Source organism: Medicago sativa, chromosome 6 (assembly GCF_051527215.1).
Source record: "Medicago sativa cultivar Bolivia chromosome 6, Bolivia_mono, whole genome shotgun sequence".
NCBI lineage: Eukaryota > Viridiplantae > Streptophyta > Magnoliopsida > Fabales > Fabaceae > Medicago > Medicago sativa.
In genome coordinates, this window is record NC_140754.1 from 34,944,258 (window position 1) to 34,950,658 (window position 6,401).

Here is a 6,401-nt window from a genome sequence, read left to right on the forward strand (position 1 = left end):
AAGTGAGTGTGTGTGTGCAGTCCAACCCTTTTCTTGCTCCTGTATAAGACAGATATTATGAGGAACAAGTTCTATCCTTAATACTAAAGTGACCGAGAAAAGTCCTTTCTTCATTTCATATAAGAGAGATGGGAATTTAGTCAGAATTAGATTAACAATTTAAGCACTTGGGGCTGCAGATTGCTTAGGGGCTATCTATCCTCATAGGAAGTCTTTATGGAGAGGGTGTCCTTTCCCCCTAGATTCAAAATCACCCTAAGTAGTGCTGCAAAATTTTTAATCATCTCCGCGTAGGAAGTCTTTATGGAGAGGGTGTCCTTCCCTCCTAGCTTTGATGAATTTATTTCCTCTTTTGAGGGATTTGGAACTTAAGTTCAATTAGGGAGTCACCACCACATTTAGGAAGTCAGAGAGAGGGTGTCCTTTCCTCCACATATTGGTGCCATTCTCCCGCCCCATTTTAGTTTAACACATTATAAAATTAACAATAAAGCACATTATTTCCCACACAAACTTATACTACTTTTACTCTAAAGACTTTTAAGGGTCCAAGTTACCATTAAAGTTAGAACGTGTTCCTTAAAATACCTACTCATACACTTACTCAAAGATTGCAACTGAGTGCTTTTCTCATTGGAGAATTTTTCACAATAAAACAAGATGTGGGTATAGCAAGAACACTAAAAACACAAGAAATCACTTTCATGTACAAGAAACAACCTTTTAAGAAGAGACAACAAAAAAATTTATGTCATAATTTCCATTAAAAACAAGCTACTTAATCTTGCCTTTTGCTATAAAAATAAAACAAAAGAATAAAGTTCAAGGGAGTTTGGAAACACTACGACTCTAGACACTTTATTAGGCTCCCCCCAAACTTAGGAGAAGCATTGTCCTCAATGATTCAAAAGAAAAGCGAAATTAAAAGAAAAGAAAAGGAGAAGAAGAAGAAGAAGAAGAAGAAGAAGAAGAAGAAGAAGAAGAAGAAGAAGAAGAAGAAGGAGTAGAAGGGATGCGGAAAGCTCACAATTTTGTGAAGCAACAAAAAAATTGAACTCTGGGGGACTGTCAAGCTGGCACGGCCATGCCAACCCTAGCACGGGCCCTGCCATCTTTCTGCCAATTTTTGTATTTTTGAAGTTTCATGCAGGCACGCCCGTGCCAATATTAGCACGGGCCGTGCCACCCCTCTGGCTTTCCATCTTCAATTCTTCTTGCTCTTTTCGAATCATAGTCGGACAATTACCTACAAAACAAAGGGAAATGACAGGAAAAACAATTAAATGCGTGGGTTGCCTCCCATGAAGCGCTCTTTTACCGTCACTAGCTTGACAAAAAGTGAAATGTAATCCTTTAAGGAGGGTCAATAAGATTCCAAACAGCCACTACTTCATTTTCTTCTCCTACATTATAAACTTTCAGCCTTTGTCCGTTAACCTTGAAAGGTCCGGTTTTTTCAGAAAAGATTTCAATAGCCCCATAGGGATAGACTTTGCGGACTTGAAACGGACCTGACCACCTAGACCATAGTTTTCCTGGAAAAAGCCTCATCCTAGGGTTAAAAATCAGCACAAGGTCACCACTTTTGAAGTCTTTTTAAGGATATGCTTATCATGCCATTTTTTAGTTCTTTCCTTGTAAATGCGGGCATTCTCATAGGCATCTATCCTAAGTTCTTATAACTCACTTAATTGAAGGTTTCTTTTTTGACCGGCTAAATGTGGGTCCAAGTTAAGGTTCCGTATTACCCAATAAGCCTTGTGCTCAAGCTCAACAGGAAGGTGACACGATTTTCCATAAATTAGTTTAAAAGGAGTCATTCCAATGGGAGTCTTGTAGGCAGTCCGATAAGCTTAAAAAGCATCATCAAGCTTACTTGACCAATCTTTCCTAAAGTTAGAAACTGTTTTTTCAAGAATGGCTTTTATTTGTCTATTTGAGACCTCAACTTGTCCACTAGTTTGTGGGTGATAGGGTGTCGCAATTTTGTGTTTCACTCCATAGTTTTGTAAAAGTTTTTCAAAATGTTTAGAAATGAAGTGAGACCCTCCATTGCTTACTACAACCCTTGGCACTCCAAACCTTGGAAAGATAATTTTTATTAACAATTTCATGACTTCATGTGCATCATTAGTGGGGGAGGCAATGGCCTCAACCCATTTGGACACATAGTCAACAGCCACCAGTATGTATTGATTACCAAAAGAAGAGGGAAATGGCCCCATGAAATCAATACCCCATACATCGAAAATTTCAACCTCAAGGACGTTGTTTAGAGGCATTTCATTTCTTTTAGTAATATTACAGGTTCATTGACATTTGTCACATTTAGAAACAAAGAGATGCACATCCTTGAAAAGTGATGGCCACCAGAAACCAGATTGAAGAATTTCGAAAGAAGTCTTTTGACTACTAGCGTGGCCACCATAGGAGGAGGAGTGGCAATGGTGAAGAATACTACTTACCTCGCTTTCAGGGATGCATCTTCTGAAAATTCCATCCGAGCCTCTTTTGAAGAGGTAAGGCTCATCCCAATAGTAGTGCTTGAGATCATGAAAGAATTTCTTCTTTTGTTGGTAGTTCAATTCAGGTGGTAGTACTCCTGCTGCAAGAAAATTAAGAAAATCTACATACCAAGGTGCGTTAATTTTTGCTAATAAGAAGAGTTGGTCATCCGGGAAGGAATCATCCAAAGGCAACTCATCCTCATTGGTTTCCCTAAGGCGGGACAAGTGATCAGCTACAACATTTTCAGTGCCCTTTTTATCTTTTATCTCAAGGTCAAATTCTTTGAGGAGCAAAATCCATCGGATCAGCCTCGACTTGGCATCTTTTTTGTTTAACAAATATTTTATCGCCGAGTGATCTGTGTAAATAATGATTTTTGATCCTACCAAGTATGGCCGAAATTTGTCAATGGCATAGACTACTGCTAACAATTCTTTTTCTGTTGTGGCATAATTTACCTGTGCCCCATCTAGGGTCTTACTTGCATAGTATATAGCATGCATTTTCTTGTCCTTTCTTTGACCCAGCACCGCCCCAACTGCATAGTCACTTGCATCACACATTATTTAAAAAGATAAGTTCCAATCTGGTGGTTGTATGATTGAGGCAGTGACCAAAGCTTCTTTTAATCTGCAAAATGCTTTTAGGCATGCATCATCAAACACAAAATCTGCATCTTTAAGGAGCAAGCTTGTTAGTGGCTTAGTAATTGAAGAAAAATCTTTAATGAAACGCGGTAGAACCTTGCATGCCCTAGGAAACTTCTTACTTCCTTGACCGAGGTAGGAGGTAACATTTTTTCAATAATTTCAATTTTTACTTTGTCTACCTCTATACTCCGTTCAGAGACTAAGTGTCCTAGGACAATCCCTTCTCTTACCATGAAGTGACACTTTTCCCAATTCAACACTAAGTTCACCTGTTCACATCTTTCCAAAACTTTTTCCAGGTTAGTCAAACAATTATCAAAACTATATCCATGCACATAAAAATCATCCATAAAAACTTCCATTATATTTTCAACAAAATCAGAAAAAATAGACATCATGCATCTTTGAAAAGTAGCAGGAGCATTGCAAAGACCAAAAGGTATTCTCTTATAGGCAAAAGTGCCGAAGGGGCATGTGAAAGTGGTTTTCTCTTGGACATTAGGGTGAATAGGTATTTGGAAGAATCCAGAATAACCATCTAAGTAACAAAAGTGTGAATGTTTAGCTAACCTTTCTAACATTTGGTCTATAAAAGGGAGCGGAAAGTGATCCTTACGGGTTGCTTTGTTAAGCTTCCTATAGTCAATACACATCCTCCAACCGGTGACGGTTCTAGTTGCAATGGATTCATTTTTATCATTTTTAATAACTGTGAGACCACCCTTTTTAGGCACTACTTGGACGGGGCTAACCCATTTAGAATCATAAATTGGATAAATAACACCTGCATCTAGGAGTTTTAAAACTTCTTTTTTCACAACTTCTTTCATGTTAGGGTTTAACCTTCTTTGGTGTTCAACGGAGGGCTTATAGTCCTCCTCAAGTAGAATCCTATGTGTACACCATGAGGGGTTTATTCCTTTAATGTCATCAATGGTATAACCTATAGCCTTAGGGTATTTCTTGAGGACATAAAGCAATTTTTCAGTTTCTACCACATTTAAGCTTGCATTTACAATGACAGGGTAAGTTGAGTTAGGGCCCAAGAATTCATACCTCAAGTTTTGTGGAAGCGGTTTAAGCTCCACCATTGGTGCCACTTTTGATAGAGGGGCTGGTTCTTCTTTCAATAGCTCTTCCACGCCCAAACTTTCCATAGGAGGATTTTCATTCAATAACTTCTCGTAAGCTTTGGCATCTCCATCTAGCTTTGTTCCTGTATCATTTACCAAGCATATCTCCAAACCATCATGTGTAGTTGATGCTAATGAGCATTCTTTCACACAATAGTCGATTATATCTAACATGCAACAAGAGTCTTTGATGGAAGGATTCTTCATTAGTTTAGCAAGTTCAAATTCAACAGTTTCCTCACCATGTGGTTTTTTGCTTTCTACTCTAGTTTCCTCTCCTTGTGGCTCACTAATTTCTCTCTCAACCTCATTAGGCTTGACTTTCCTCACGGGATCCTCTAGTTGCCTACCATTTCTAAGTGTAATAGCATTCATGTTTTTTGTTTTAGGCTGGCAAATCTCTTGGGCAACTTGGGAGAGTTGAGTCTCTAAGATTTTGTTGTGAGAGGAGATGAAATCTATCTTTGAGGTAAGAGTAGCAAGAGAGTCGTTCAAAAGTCTAGTTTGATCCTTAAGCTCTTGGAGCTGTTCGGATTGATCAAAAAGATAATTTTCCATTAAAAGTTCAAGATTAGACTTTTGAATGACTCTTTGAACATTTGCATAACTAGGTGGTGCTGTTTTTTGACCAAAGGGATTCTTATGAAGGCTTTGGTTAAAACTTACCCCTTGGTTGTTTTGAATAAAATTTAATTGTTCAACACTACCTAGTTTGCATTCACCACATGTTTCATAAGAAGAAGGTGTAGAGGTAGAAGTGATAGCACTAACATTCAGTTTTTCAAAGTTGTGGGTTAGTGCTTCAATCTTAGCAGCAAGGTGATCATAGTTAGAGACTTCGTACATACCTGCCCCTCTTTAGGAGTGTGAAGACTTTGCAACGACTTCCTCATCGGTCCACTGAAAGATATTTAGAGCCATGTCTTCAATCAAGGCATAAGCTGTTTTGAAGTCCTTGTTCATCAGAGCACCACCTGCAGCTGCATCAACAGAGATTTTAGTAGCATATGACAAACCATTGTAAAAAGTATGTATAATTAACCATTCCTCTAAACCATGGTGGGGACAAAGTCTAAGCATTTCCTTAAAACGCTCCCATGAATCATATAGAGACTCCCCTTTCTTTTGAGTAAATTGGTAAAGCCTTGCCCTTAGTCGGGTGATTTTAGATGGGGGAAAGAAGCGGGTGAGGAATTCTCGCCTCATTTGATCCCATGAAGTAATGGAACCAACTCTTAGGGATTGGAACCAAGTGAGAGCTTTATCTTTTAGAGAAAAAGGGAAAAGATGTAATCTTGTGGCTTCTTGGTTTGCTTTATAAGTTACAGTGAGTCGCCAGAAGGTCGAAATGTGAAGATTGGGATCCTCGTCGGGGGATCCCGAAAAATGATTTTGCTGCACCATCTTAAATAGGGCAGGCTTGATTTCAAAGTTTCCACCCTCAACCGTTGGATACACAATAATAGCACATGGCTCTTCCGTTGAAGGAATCACATACTCTTTAAGAGCACGTTCTTCAGCCATGTCGTTATTACTTTTTTGTTTTCCAAAAAGTTAATCGGTGAAGAAAGAAAAGAAAAGAGTAAAAGAAGAAAACGAAAAGAAAAAGAAGAGAATTCTAATCACTAAGAAAAAGTTAATTAAATTAGTTAACTTCCCCGCAAGTGCACGGTCTATCGAAGTAGTAGTAAAAGAGAGTATCGTTCCGCTAGGGAGTTGTTCAATTTAACTAACCTTTAGAGAATTATTAGAGGAGAAGAAAGATTATAAAATAGGAGGTTCAGCTGGTTGAAAGTAAATAACAATAATAAAAAGAGCCTTGGGATCATTGGTTCGTCATAATAACAAGTCCTTCACTAGCCAAGACTTTAACTTCTAATTTCATGTTTTACACCTAATTTCTAAAGACCGGTTTCCCTTTAGCCCCTCACCTTTCTGACCAAGTCCAGTGAGAGTTTACCCCTAGCAACCAAGCCTATTTCGCTGACTTGATTACTAGAAGAAGCTTATAAGGATTTAAACTACACATGTCTCAAGAATTGCAAAGACTATTTCACTGCCTTTGCAATTCTTGTCTAAATTCACTTGTTCCAATATCAAAGCTCCGCTT

General features: G+C 38.4%; 1 non-coding gene across 1 annotated transcript; it reads left to right on the forward strand.

Moving 5' to 3' along the window:
- The first annotated feature begins 5,342 nt into the window (after positions 1-5,342).
- LOC146914764 (small nucleolar RNA R71) lies at positions 5,343-5,449 on the forward strand. The gene has a single exon (XR_015017163.1). It is a non-coding gene; the product is annotated as a small nucleolar RNA R71 (small nucleolar RNA).
- The last annotated feature ends 952 nt before the right edge of the window (positions 5,450-6,401 follow it).